Here is a 15,062-nt window from a genome sequence, read left to right on the forward strand (position 1 = left end):
GGTATTTTAAATTGAATTGATTTCTTAATGGCAAAAAGAGCTCTCCTTGCTTTTTCTTTAAGTTCCTTCACAGCCAAGCCAAAACTTCCAGTGGAGCTTATTGTTATGCCCAAATAAGTGTATGCTTTTGTATGTTCTATTTGTGTGTTATTAATTGTAAAAATATAATTCCCCTGACTTTTACACCTTTTTTGGAAGACCATTATTTTGGTTTTTTGGTGGTTTATTTTCAAAGCCCATGTCCCATGGAAGTTCTCTAACAGTTCTAGACTTAGTTTTAGAGGAGACATTTTATGCTGGTGTCACCTAAAGTGAGACCAGGTATGTTACTGGATTGATCCAGTTTTTCAGCAAATTCATTAATATATAAATTAAACAGAGTGGGGCTCAGGCTACAGCCTTGTCTTACTCCTCGTGACTGGTGAAAGAAATCAGTTCTAAGCATTCCGATTTTTACTGCACATTTGCTCTGTGAATACATTTACCCCCCCCCCCCCCCCAACACCATTCTCAATAAGTTTATAAAATAATCCATTATGCCAAATGGAATCAAAAGCTTTATGAAAATCCACAAAGCAGGTAAAGATTTTGCTCTTATTTTGGTTTACATATTTATTAATGAGTGTGTGGAGAGTGAAAATGTGGTCTGATGTTCTGTGATTTGGTAAAAAACCAATCTGAGTTTTGTTTAGAACATGATGTTCTGTTAGAAATTCCGTAACTCTGGTGTTCAGGATGCTGCAGAACACCTTTCCCAGGTTACTGCTTACACAGATTCCTTTGTAATTGTTTGGATCAAATTTGTCGCCACATTTAAAAATAGGAGTTATGAGTCCTTCATTCCAGACTCTTGGGAAGTGACCAACATTTAAAATAAAATAGAATAGTTTTAGAATAGCCAATTTGAATTTATAGCTTGTGTTTTTTAACATTTCATTTAAAATACCATCTGCGCCACAGGCTTTCCTGGATTGCAGTTTTTTTAGTTTGTCCTCTAATTCTTCTTCTGTAATTGGGAAGTCCAGGGGGTTTTGGTAATTCTTAATTATTGTTTCAAATGTTTGTAGTTTTTCAGATATATCTAATTGTTTCACATTCATTGAAGGATTACTGTATAATTTTTCAAAATGGGTTTTCCATGAATCTCCATTAATAATTGTTAAATTGTCCTTTTGTGTTCTTTTTAGTGATTTCCAGTGGTTCCAGAATGAATTGGAGTTAATGGATTTCTCCAGGTCATTTATTTGACTTTGTATATATTTGTATTTTTTTATTTTAAGTATGTGTTTATATTCTTTAAGTGCCTCACAGTATTTTGTGCGCAGTTCCTGATTATGTGGTTGGATATATTTCTTAACTCTTTTCTCTTGTTTTTGCAGTCCTGATCAAACCATTTGTTTTCTTGGGTTTGCTTTTACCAATTGTCAACTTTGATATTTGAGTGGCATGGTCAAAAATACTGTTTAGATTTTCCACAGCAACGTCAACTCCCTCTGTATTTTGGGGATAGGTGTCTGACAGAAAAAAGTCAAGAAGTGTCTGAATTTGCTGGCTATTAATTGCGTGAAGATATTTTTCAGTGCTGTCCTGAGCCCACCTGGGGGGTTGTTTAAATGTGTATAGTTTGCTGGGTTTTTGCCAATTAGTATTTACAGTTTTGTTTGTTCAGGTATACTGTAATTTGGCTGTGGTCAGAGAGGGGAGTTAGTGGCTTGACTGTGAAGGCTCTCAGGAAGGTCAGGTCCAAGTCTGTTATGATGTAGTCTACTGTACTGTTGCCAAGAGCTGAGCTGTATGTGAACTTACCGAAGGAGTCACCTCGCGTCCGCCCATTCACAATGGACAGACCCAGGCTTCGACAGAGCTGCAGTAGATTTCTTCCATGTGCATTTATTGACTTATTACAGTTTTCCCTGGGGGAGTAAGTGGGAAAATGAATATCATCTCCTGTTATGAAATGATCACCCTGTGTGCTGATGAAATCTGGTTGGTCTCCTGTTCTAGCAATAAGGTCCCCGCAGATCATTACATGGCCTTGTGTTTGAAAATGACTAGTTTCTTTTTCTAGATTTGGGAAGGTTTCTTCCTTGAAATAAGGGGATTCTGCTGGGGGAACATATACTTTACAAATAAATAAGTCCTGAGGTGTTGAAATTGTCTGTTTGTTGATTTTTATCCACACATAGTTTTCTCCTTTTTTCACTACTTCAATAAAATGTGATCATTCTGATTTAAACCATATGAAAATTCCCCCTGAGCTCCTACCCTGAGTCACTCCTTTCAACTTGGTAGAAGGGACCACTAATTCTCTGTAGTGTGGGGGGCAACCAGTGGGCTCTTCTTCTTTACACCATGTCTCTTGTTATATTAAAATGTCAATATCTTTAATTTGATTAACAAATTCAGGGTTTTTACTTTTTAAACTAAACAAAGAAGAGTTTAAACCTTGAATGTTCCAAAGTGAAATTCGAAATGATGCCATTCTGTTTGAATTTAAATGTCATTTAAATTTGGAAATTAGAAAAATCTTGAAATGATAAGTTATTTATATGTTATATATAATTATTAGTTTTGCACTTTTTTTTTTATCATACTTCATTGGCAATATATCTGTCAATCTATGTCCATTGCCTGTATGTATCTCTACCTCATCACAGACCATGTCCCATCAGACGTGTGCAGATGTGACTGAGAATCTGCTGTATGTTCAGACACATTAGGATTTGCCCCTCTACTGACAACCTGAGCATAGGTTCCAGGCTGGGTCTGGAGTTTTTGAGCAATTGATGCTGGGTCCTGGGAGAGTGATGCACTGTGAGTATCCATGGTGACTGTTGGTGCTGATGTTAGTAGACGACCAGTGTTCCCATGGTGTCTCTTCTTCCTGCCTGGCTGTGGAAGATAATGGGGGATGTGGTTCTGTGGCATCAGATCGGGGACTTGTGGAGATGCTCCTTCTGTAGGTCTTGGGGTGCGTTTTGGTGGTGGTGGGTTGTTTGGATTTCGTCCAGCATTGTGTAGGAAGGTGCTGAAGTTGCGGGCCAGTGTGATGTCTTTAGTGTTTTTGCAAAAACAGGAACTACCTCTTTGAATAGATGGATGTGGTCATAGAGGCAGGTGGTATCTAGAGTCGGGTGATGGGCGAGGTGAGTGTTTGGCCGGAGAGCACATTCCCTGGAGATACTGGTGTTGATCCTCTGAATTGTGTAAGGATGGAAATCTTTGGAAATCTTTGCGAGGCAGCAGGGTGGAGACGATGATCTTTGTATTAGTGAAGGTATTGCTTGTTGAGCCCTGAGGTCATTTGTCCCAGTGTGGATTATGATGTGGCTTGGTGATCCTAGTTTTGCCTCTGTGAGTAGCTCCAGTGCTTTTTGAGTAGATGGGCACCAGAGCTTAACCACTCTGTGTCTGGGGAAAAGTTTTTTCTCATTTATAAATTTTCCATTTGAGTCCATTAACAAGACAATGTCATACTCATCTGGAATTCTCCTTTCTCTCTTTGTATCCTGGATGTTGGGCTCTAGATGTTCTTGTTGGCTGACAGGAGGTTGTTGAGAGTTAGTGGTTGGAGTTGGAGGAGGCTGTTGTGAGCTGGTGGTTGCAGTTGGAGGAGGCTGTTGTGAGCTGGTGGTTGGAGTTGGAGGTGGCTGTTGAGAGCTTGTGGGGGTTAGATGTGAGTGCTGAAGCTGGGTGGAGTTCTCTGTCAGATGAGTCTGGTGCTGACTAAAGGAGAGTAGCTTTTCTCTCAGACACTCAGATTCTTGTGGTTGTCTCTGTCTTTCTCTCTGTCCCTTTGTAGTTCTCTCACCTGCTCTCTTAGTCCCACCAGCTCTTTTAGTTGGTTCTCCTTGTCTTTCTTTGGTTGTTCAAATGGCTGCTACTTTTGGACCATCTCTCGAAGCTGTACTAACTCTACCTCCAGTTGTGTGAAGTGCTCCTTCATCAAGTTAATGGAGGTGTAGAGTGAAGCATGTTGGTTCTTCTGCTCCTGAGCAGGAGGCTCTGTGGGCTCTGTTGTGGTACTGTATAGGGAGGCACAGTCTTCTTTCTGCAGAGTGTTTTCATTTAACTTTTCTTGCTCTGCAATTTCTTTAAGATTACTAAATGAGCCCTGAAATTCACTCAAGTTTCCCTGTATCATGACAGTTCCGTTTTTGTATATGTTGACTGTGGTCATAACTGTCTCAGTGTCATTAGGGTCTTTTATTTTCACTTTCCATCCGTTACAGATCCCCTCTTTTTTCACAGATGAGTAGCAGGAGATTAGAGCTTTATGCCATGAGCTTGGATAGTCTGAATAGAAGATGAGATTGCTGGCTTCTCCAGTTTTACAAAGATCTGCAAACAGAGTTTCTCACTTTTCCTTCAGGAGCTTCTGCTTAAACTGTTTTTTGGCATCTATCTATCTATCTATCTATCTATCTATCTATCTATCTATCTATCTATCTATCTATCTATCTATCTATCTATCATCATCCTTCTATCTATCTATCTATCTATCTATCTATCTATCTATCTATCTATCTATCTATCTATCTATCTATCTATCTATCTATCTATCTATCTATCTATCTATCTATCTATCTATCATCATCCTTCTATCTATCTATCTATCTATCTATCTATCTATCTATCTATCTATCTATCTATCTATCTATCTATCTATCTATCTATCTATCTATCTATCTATCTATCTATCTATCTATCTATCTATCATCTATCTATCTGTCATATATCTATCTATCATGTGCACTAGTAAAAACATATTAATTGTTTGTTGTTGGTATGATCCAAGGGAACTAAGATTTAGAACTAAGATAATATTTTTTGAAACATTATTTTCTTGGTATTAAGGATTAATGAATCAATTGTTCATTAATTAGAGATTTTATTGCCATTATGAAAAAGATAGAAGTAAAGACTCTTTTCATGGGATTCAAACCCCCACTCCCGCAAACACGTGACACTGCCTTCAGCAGTTTATCCTCTTGAGCCACTATGGACTGATATGGAGATGGGAATTTAAATGTATTAAAATAGCTAGTTCTTCTGGGTTTTTTTCTTTTTAAGAACAAGATTTGTATATAATTCGAATTACTTTACTTATGATAATTATATTAGTATTAATTATTTTTACGCATATTTTAATATAATTGTTATTTCTATTAATGCTTTTGTTGGTGGTGGTGGCGGTGATATGAATATATATTATTAGATTAAATAATAGTGATGTTATTTCAATATTTGACCTAATATTACAAAGTTTGTGATTTTCTGCACGTTTCCCGCTGTGGAAATCAGAACAAACACGTCTGGAAACATTGTAGTTCAGACTACGGTGGTTTAAACCAACGTGGTTCGAATTACTGTGGAACCAACATGGTCCAGTACGGAATCCAAATGCAATCCTGATTTGGTCCCTTGTGTAAGTGAACTCCGAACCAAATCTGTTTTATGGATCCGTTGCTATCTGGTAGCGAATGTTGGGGCTCTGGAGAAAGATATTATTGGTGTTCATGATACATTTGCATTAGCCTAACATTACATTATAAGCTTTAGGCTCAGGAGAATGCGATCAGAAGCAGCTCACACAAGATGTACCATTAGAAAGTGGTCTGTTCACGGTCCACTTAGTCTGAAGTCTCGCTGTATGTAGCAGAGAACCTGAACACCGTGACTGATCCTAAACACAGAAGCACACCGCCAAATACAGACTCACTCAACACAGCCTGACCATAGAGACGGTCGCTATAAGAAATACTGTAACTTAATATGGTCACGCCACTAAAGCTTATTAAAGCTTATTCACTAACATGTTCAGTCTAGTTACACCCTGCTCACAGCTACAGGATCTACCCTCCTTTCAATTCTGGTGGGTCTCTGTTAAAAGGTATTTCTACCAAAACACTGGTGTAGCAACTTTGCTGTAGAGAAATACAACCCAAAATAACAAATAATAGTTGAGAAAGAATAGAGAGAAGAAATAAAATAACCACAAAGTTTATTTCAATACAGACAGAACAAACCTGAGAACAAACATTTTAAACAAGTTATTACAGAACAATTCAGGGCTTGTAATGAGGTAATAAAACTAAATAAAACTACATTTTGAGATAACTGTTGATAAACACTTTTCCCACACTATGAACATTGATGAAGTTTCTCTCCAGTGTGAATGCGCTGGTGTCTTTTGAGAGCACTCTATTCATTAAAACTCTTCACACACTGTGAGCAGTGATATGGTTTCTCTCCAGTGTGAATGCGCTGATGTCTTTTGAGAGTACTCTGTCAATTAAAACTCTTCTCACACTGTGAGCACTGATATGGTTTCTCTCCAGTGTGAATGCGCTGGTGTCTTTTGAGAGTACTCTGTCGATTAAAACTCTTTTCACACTGTGAGCACATATATGGTTTCTCTCCTGTGTGAATGCGCTGGTGTCTTTTGAGATGACCCTGTTGATGAAAACTTTTCCCACACTGTGAGCACTGATATGGTTTCTCTCCAGTGTGAATGCACTGGTGTATTTTGAGATCACTCTGTTGATTAAAACTATTTCCACACTGTGAGCACAGATAAGGTTTCTCTCCAGTGTGAATGCGCTGGTGGATTTTGAGAGCACTCTGTTGATTAAAACTCTTCCCACACTGTGAGCACTGATATGGTTTCTCTCCAGTGTGAATGCGCTGGTGGATTTTGAGAGCACTCTCATCATTAAAACTCTTCCCACACTGTGAGCACATATATGGTTTCTCTCTAGTGTGAATGCGCTGGTGTATTTTGAGATCACTCTGTTGATTAAAACTCTTCCCACACTGTGAGCAAAGATATGGTTTCTCTCCAGTGTGAAAGCGCTGGTGTATTTTAAGAGCACTTAGAGAACTAAAGCTCTTCCCACACTGTGAGCACTGATACGTTTTCTCTCCAGTGTGAATGCGCTGGTGTATTTTGAGATCACTCTGTTGATTAAAACTCTTTCCACACTGTGAGCACAGATAAGGTTTCTCTCCAGTGTGAATGCGCTGGTGTATTTTAAGAGCACTTAGAGAACTAAAGCTCCTCCCACACTGTGAGCACTGATACGGTTTCTCTCCAGTGTGAATGCGCTGGTGTTTTTTAAGAGCACTTAGACAACTAAAGCTCTTCCCACACTGTGAGCACTGATACGGTTTCTCTCCAGTGTGAATGCGCTGGTGTATTTTAAGAGCACTTAGAGAACTAAAGCTCTTCTCACACTGTGAGCACTGATAAGGTTTCTCTCCAGTGTGAATGCGCTGGTGTATTTAAAGAGCACTTAGAGAACTAAAGCTCCTCCCACACTGTGAGCACTGATACGGTTTCTCTCCAGTGTAAATGCGCTGGTGTTTTTTAAGAACACTTAGAGAACTAAAGCTCTTCCCACACTGTGAGCACTGATACGGTTTCTCTCCAGTGTGAATGCGCTGGTGTTTTTTAAGAACACTTAGAGAACTAAAGCTCTTCCCACACTGTGAGCACTGATACGGTTTCTCTCCAGTGTGAATGCGCTGGTGTTTTTTAAGAGCACTTACAGAACTAAAGCTCTTCCCACTCTGTGAGCAGACGTTACTTCTGTTCTGTTCTCTGGTGAGAGAGCTGTTAATGCTGACAGCACCAGTCTGCTGATCACTGGAGCTTCTGGTGGGCGTCAGATCCTCATGTTCAGTCTTAATCTTCACCAGGGTCTCATATTTGACACTGTGGGGGGTCTTGATGTGTTTGTGGAGATGATTTGGGGTGGTACAGGAACGTGGACTCGAGGAGCAGCAGGAATCGTTGTTCAATCCTGAAGAAGAAAAACAGAAGCTGCTCTTGTAACACCATCAATTATAAACACAATAAACACAGAGCAGATCAAATGATTTTCAAAGCTAAAAGTGAAGAGGACCAAAGACACAGAATATAGAGTGAGATAAAGAGGAAATAACCTCAGCACTTTTACTTTCAATAGAACAATACACAATAGTTACTATTTCACACCTCTTATTTATTGGATTATACTGTATTATTAATATTATAAATATCATTATTATTATTATTATCATTACTGGGTCTACTGAGATGTGCTACCTACAGTTGATAAAAATTAATAGATCTATTGAGATGTGCTACCTATAGTTTATAATAATATATAGATCTATTGAGATGTGTTACCTATAGTTTATAATAATATATAGATTTATTGAGATGTGCTACCTATAGTTTATAATATTATATAGATCTATTGAGATGTGCTACATATAGTTTATAATAATATATACAGTAGATCTATTGAGATGTGCTACCTATAGTTTATAATAATATATAGATCTATTGAGATGTGCTACCTATAGTTTATAATAATAAATAGATCTATTGAGATGTGCTACATATAGTTTATAATAATATATACAGTAGATCTATTGAGATGTGCTACCTATAGTTTATAATAATTAATAAATCTATTGAGATGTGCTACCTATAGTTTATAATAATAAATAGATCTATTGAGATGTGCTACATATAGTTTATAAAAATATATACAGTAGATCTATTGAGATGTGCTACCTATAGTTTATAATAATATATAGATCTATTGAGATGTGCTACCTATAGTTTATAATAATAAATAGATCTATTGAGATGTGCTACCTATAGTTTATAATAATAAATAGATCTACTGAGATGTGCTACCTACAGTTTATAATAATAAATAGATCTATTGAGATGTGCTACATATAGTTTATAATAATATATAGATCTATTGAGATGTGCTACCTATAGTTTATAATAATATATAGATCTATTGAGATGTGCTACCTATAGTTTATAATAATAAATAGATCTATTGAGATGTGCTACCTATAGTTTATAATAATAAATAGATCTATTGAGATGTGCTACCTATAGTTCATAATAATAAATAGATCTACTGAGATGTGCTACCTATAGCTTATAATAATATATAGATCTATTGAGATGTGCTACATATAGTTTATAATAATATATAGATCTATTGAGATGTGCTACCTATAATTTATAATAATATATAGATCTATTGAGATGTGCTACCTATAGTTTATAATAATATATAGATATATTGAGATGTGCTACCTATAGTTTATAATAATATATAGATCTATTGAGATGTGCTACCTATAGTTTATAATAATGAATAAATCTAATGAGATGTGCTACCTATAGTTTATAATAATATATAGATCTAGGTAGCACATCTCAATAGATCTATATATTATTATAAACTATAGGTAGCACATCTCAATAGATCTATATATTATTATAAACTATAGGTAGCACATCTCAATAGATCTATTTATTATTATAAACTATAGGTAGCACATCTCAATAGATCTATATATTATTATAAACTATAGGTAACACATCTCAATAGATCTATTTATTATTATAAACTATAGGTAGCACATCACAATAGATCAATATATTATTATAAACTATAGGTAGCACATCTCAATAGATCAATATATTATTATAAACTATAGGTAGCACATCTCAATAGATCTATTTATTATTATAAACTATAGGTAGCACATCTCAATAGATCTATATATTATTATAAACTATAGGTAGCACATCTCAATAGATCTATTTATTATTATAAACTATAGGTAGCACATCTCAATAGATCAATATATTATTATAAACTATAGGTAGCACATCACAATAGATCAATATATTATTATAAACTATAGGTAGCACATCTCAATAGATCAATATATTATTATAAACTATAGGTAGCACATCTCAATAGATCTATTTATTATTATAAACTATAGGTAGCACATCACAATAGATCAATATATTATTATAAACTATAGGTAGCACATCTCAATAGATCTATATATTATTATAAACTATAGGTCATAATCATCAATAGATCCATTGATCTGTATCTCAGACATATATCTCACATGTTTTTATTAGGATTGTAATTAAATTAAAATGTATTTTTATAGTAGTCAGTATTAGTGGAGGTAAATTCGGTTCCTTTTATGGACTTGAGTTAATCTGAATCACTCAGTAATCTGATCTGGTTCACTTGAGTCACTTGTACTGACATCTTGATTGCGATTGATTTACTGCATGAAAATGCATCCAAATATCACTTGTCTTCCGTGCTCTCATCTTCTGTAAATCAATCCTTCTCTTTTAATTCTCTTTGCACCTCACACTTCTCCTGTCAGAGACAAGTCGACACTTTTTTCTAAGTGGAATCTTGATCATGGTCAATATGGACAAGGAGGGGGCAGAGGGGGGTGGACTCACCTACCAATCAGATGGGTATATTAATAAGGCAGGGGTTCAAGATTGGATGGTCAACAACAAATTGCCATGGTAACTTGACCCAGTCAGGCAGCCACAGTGGCACCAAAACAAACAGTCAATAAATTACCATGGGGGAAAGGACTATGATACTCTTTAAGTGGAACAGTACTAAAGTATCCTGTAAGCATTTGCATTTTAATAATGATATAACTATATTTTGTTGTTGTTTTGCTTACAAGAAAATATCAGAGGACTCATAGGATCCGGGTTAATAGAGATCTCAGACTCATGATTCCTGATTCAGTACAAAGATTCGAATCATTAACCCGGGTGATTCAGGAACCGCACAGCTCTAGCCAGTATACAAAACATTTGGTAGTAAATAATATGCTAAACCCTCTATGAGGAATATCTTCTAAGGTTTTTGTAGTATATTAGAATTGTATTTGGTGATATCTAACTGTAAGTTAGTTAACGGTCAGAAGGTGGCAGTAAATACTTAATGACTATATAATGATAATGATGGTAGATTTAATAAGCATGAATGTGTGTGTATGTGTGTGTTGAGAAGAATTGTACATAGTTAAACGGATTCTCTCTCTGCCTTCATCCAATATATCACAGTTTTGCATTTGTGATTGATCAAACCCTGTTGGATAAGATCCCAGTGAGAAAACTATAGATCACACAGATCTTTTCTATAGTTACAAACACGTGGAATAAAGGACAAATAATTAGAACGGAACTGACAAGGGAAAAGCAACTAAATTGTTTTACATATAACAGCTAAGTAGAATAGAATAGAATCTTTACTGTCACTATACACAGGTACAATGACATTTTGTATGGCATCTCTCCAATAGAGAGGTAATAGCAGCAGTAAAGAAAATAGCAGTAACAAAAAATCACAAAAAATAATTTACAGTCTTAAAGATAAAAAAAGTAAGAAATTTAAACTCTGCAAAAGCAATGTACATGTGTATTTATAAATATGAAATATTGTATTTGTGCAAATGCTGCATAGTCCGCATGTGAACCATGGTGTGTGTGTATGTATGTGTGTGTGTGTGTGTGTATATATGGATGTGTGTGTGTGTGTGTGTGTGTTTGTGTGTGTGTGTGTGTGTGTGTGTGTATGCACTCAGTCTTTCTCAGTCCTGCAGAACTTGTACCGATTGGCCAGACAGAGCAACAGATCTTATATGGATATACAGCAGGTTAGAATGATACAGGATACAGATGGAAATGTGCTGACAAAAGAGGAGAGTGTACTGAGAAGGTGGAAAGAGTATTTTGAGAAGCTGCTTGAATAAAGAAAATGAGACTTCGCTTCATGCTGATGCTCTGTGTTTTGTGATGTTGCACTAAACTTTTCCTACTAAACAACCAGATGGGTGTGCGCTTCAATCACTGACAGATAACTGAGCAAAAAAACATCAGTTCTTTAAGGTTCAGGCTTCACTTATTTCTGTCCAAAGTTGCATTCATTTTCCCCTTCATTTGCATTCATCTTGTATTGATGATGGGAGATTTGGACCACTGCGCAAAGTCTTCTCCAGCACATCCCAAAGATTCTCAATGGGGTTCATGTCTGGACTCTGTGGTGACCAATCCATGTGTGAAAATGATGTCTCATGCTCCCTGAGTCTCATCACTCTTTCACAATTTGAGCTCGATGAATCCTGGCATTGTCATCTTGGAATATGCCCGTGGCATCAGGGAGGAAAAAATCCATTGATGGAATAACCTGGTCGTTTTAGCCACTACAATTATTAACAGGTGCAGCTATGAAATGAACTGGAACGTCGACTGATGCTTTCTTGATCAACATCACTACACATAAAATTTGACAGAACCTCTAGGCTACAACTGCCCTTCTCTGAAGAAAACATCAGATTCTAGCTATCTACTGTAGTTGTAGCCTAGTGGTTGAGGCACTGGACTAGTAATCAAAAGGTCGCTGGTTCAAGCTCCACCACTGTCAGGATGTCACTGTTGGGCCCCTGAACAAGGCCCTTAACCTTTAATTGCTTAGACAGTACACTGTCACAGTACTGTAAGTCACTCTGGATAAAAAGCGTCTGCTAAATGCCGAAAATGTAAATGTTAATGAAAAAACAAGCTCATGGTCAGGTGTGCAAATACTTTTGGCCTTATCATCCACTTTATCCTGGTCAAGGATGAAGTCGGTCCAGTCACTGAACATAGGTCAGGTCAGAAGAGTGAATAATGAGAGGTCACTCTATTTTTATAATGTTTGTTTTTTAAATGACGTCCGACACACTCATGGTCAGGCGTCCAGATACTTTTGGCTTTATCTGTGTGTGGCTTACAGGCAACATGGCATTGAAGAGGTGTGTGATGAATGAAGCTCCGTTCATGACGGCCTCCTCAGCCTGAGACAGATCAGCCATGGAGTGACCTAACAACAACAAACAAACATCATTACGAGTGGCGTCCACATACTTTTGACCTTGTAGCTTATATTAGTAGAAATTTAGGCATTTACCCAGTGACATCGCGATGTCCATGGCGACATTCTCCAGCTGCCCGTAGGTCTCCAACAGGTCGTCCATGGCCCCTTTTGTAAAGGGTTTGAGAAAGCGGGGAGGGTGTGCACCCCTCTTCTCCCCACTGATGAACGGCCCCTCCAGATGAAGACCTGAGAAAGAGATCATCATCATTAATTATGTAGCACTTTTTTCTACAATTCCTCTGCCGCTTACTGCTGAGGAGAGCTGCACACTAGCACCTGCAGCCTGTGACACGTCTAAAATAGCATCATAGTATTCAACGGTAGTCCAGTCTGTTATAAAGTCTAACCATTCCCCAAACTGTTGCCACAAAATCTAGAGTCTAAGAGAAGAGGGCGGCCAAAGTCCTTTGAAGGATCAGCGTCCTGTCTGGAATGTGTGATGCTGGGGAAACTGGACCCACTGCAACCCTGACCAAGATAAAGCGCTGGTAAAACATAAAGATGAAATGAAATGAAATAAAATTAAGTGCCCAAGCACCACAGGTACAGCAACCACCTTTCATTATGATTTATCTTTTACAGGTCGGTCAGGTTTACTGACCTATAACACAGTGATACATGCATTAATACAGTACAATAAATACATTTTAAGGTTTATTCACTGAAAACAATCGTTCAGGAACATTTTGTCACAGAAATAATAAATATATTTTATAAGTGTAGCATCCAGACCAAGAATAAAGCTAATCAATCATAAAAACGACTTTTATCTGAATGTGATCTACAGAACCATCAGTTTTACAAATATGTTGTTGTTGCTGACTCTCAAAATCCGTATAATAATAATAATAATAATACATTTTATTTATATAGCGCTTTTCAAGATACTCAAAGACGCTTTACATAAGACAAATAATCAAAACAAATACGTACATACACCATACAAATCATAGTACAAAATCAAAATAGTACATCAACATCAAGAATAATTAAGATAAAAACAAAGAGAGCAGCATAAGACAGTTCATTAAAAATTAGCTAAATTATGAGAGAGAACAACAAATATAGAACAATTTCTTAAAATTAGACAGAAACAGGACAGATTCACATGCAATCAGGAAACTGAAAACTTTACAAGTTTTAGGATCTAGGACTTCACATTTCTGTCGTGATCTAAGTATAAAAACTATTAAAAAGAATAGCAAAAATAAAAGCATTTATTTCGTGTTGTTACAAGTTAAATGCCATTTTGAATAGATGAGTTTTGAGAAGTGACTTGAATTTGGACAGGTCAGGACAATCTCGTAGGTGTTTGGGGAGAGCATTCCATAAAGATGGAGCAGCTATGGAAAAGGCCCTGTCACCCCAGGTCCGGTGCTTGGTCCTAGAGGGTATGGACAGTAGGTTAGCCTCAGAAGAGCGAAGGCTACGGGAGGGAATGTGCTGATGGAGCAGGTCGGTGAGGTAGGATGGGGCCTGATTATGGAGAGCTTTGTGAGTGAATAGAAGAATTTTGAATTGAATGCGTTGAGCAACGGGAAGCCAATGAAGTTTTTGTAGAACAGGTGTAATATGATCACGGGAGCGAGTATGAGTAAGGAGGCGAGCAGCTGAATTCTGGATATACTGAAGTTTTTTTAGGATTTTGTTAGATGTACCATAAAGGATGCTATTGCAATAATCAATTCTGGATGTAATAAAAGCACGAATCAAGGTTTTGGCGGCAGAAAAGGAGAGTGATGGACGTAGACGTGCTATGTTTTTTAGATGAAAGAAAGCAGTTTTGGTGATGTGATTTACATGGCGGTCAAAAGAGAGGTTGCTATCAAAAATTACACCAAGATTTCGGATGTTAGAAGACGGAGACAAAGTGTCATTATCAATGGTAATTTGACATTTTTTTGTGGTTTTTGCCAGGGTTGTAGGACCTACGATGATCATATCTGATTTTTCACAGTTTAATTTGAGGAAATTAGCTTTCATCCACAATTTCATTTCAGTGATGCAATTTGTCAGAGTGGAGTGAAGTTCAGTATTAATGGATTTGGAGGAGATGTAAAGCTGAATATCATCAGCATAGCAGTGGAAATGTAAACCATGCCGACGTATGATGTCACCAAGGGGGAGCATATAAAGAATAAACAAAAGGGGACCTAACACTGAGCCTTGGGGAACGCCTTGGGACAGTGGAGCAATGGCAGAACTACAATTGTTGATATTAACAAACTGTTGTCTGTTTACGAGATATGACCTTAACCACAAAAGGGCAGTACCAGTGATGTT

At 37.0% G+C, this 15,062-nt stretch overlaps 1 pseudogene; it reads right to left on the minus strand.

Moving 5' to 3' along the window:
- Positions 1–12,879, minus strand: part of LOC134301883 (zinc finger protein 850-like) — a 102,360-nt pseudogene extending 89,481 nt beyond the window's left edge.
- Positions 12,880–15,062: the final 2,183 nt, after the last annotated feature.

The sequence above is a fragment of the Trichomycterus rosablanca genome, chromosome 2 (assembly GCF_030014385.1).
Source record: "Trichomycterus rosablanca isolate fTriRos1 chromosome 2, fTriRos1.hap1, whole genome shotgun sequence".
Classification (NCBI taxonomy): Eukaryota; Metazoa; Chordata; class Actinopteri; order Siluriformes; family Trichomycteridae; genus Trichomycterus; species Trichomycterus rosablanca.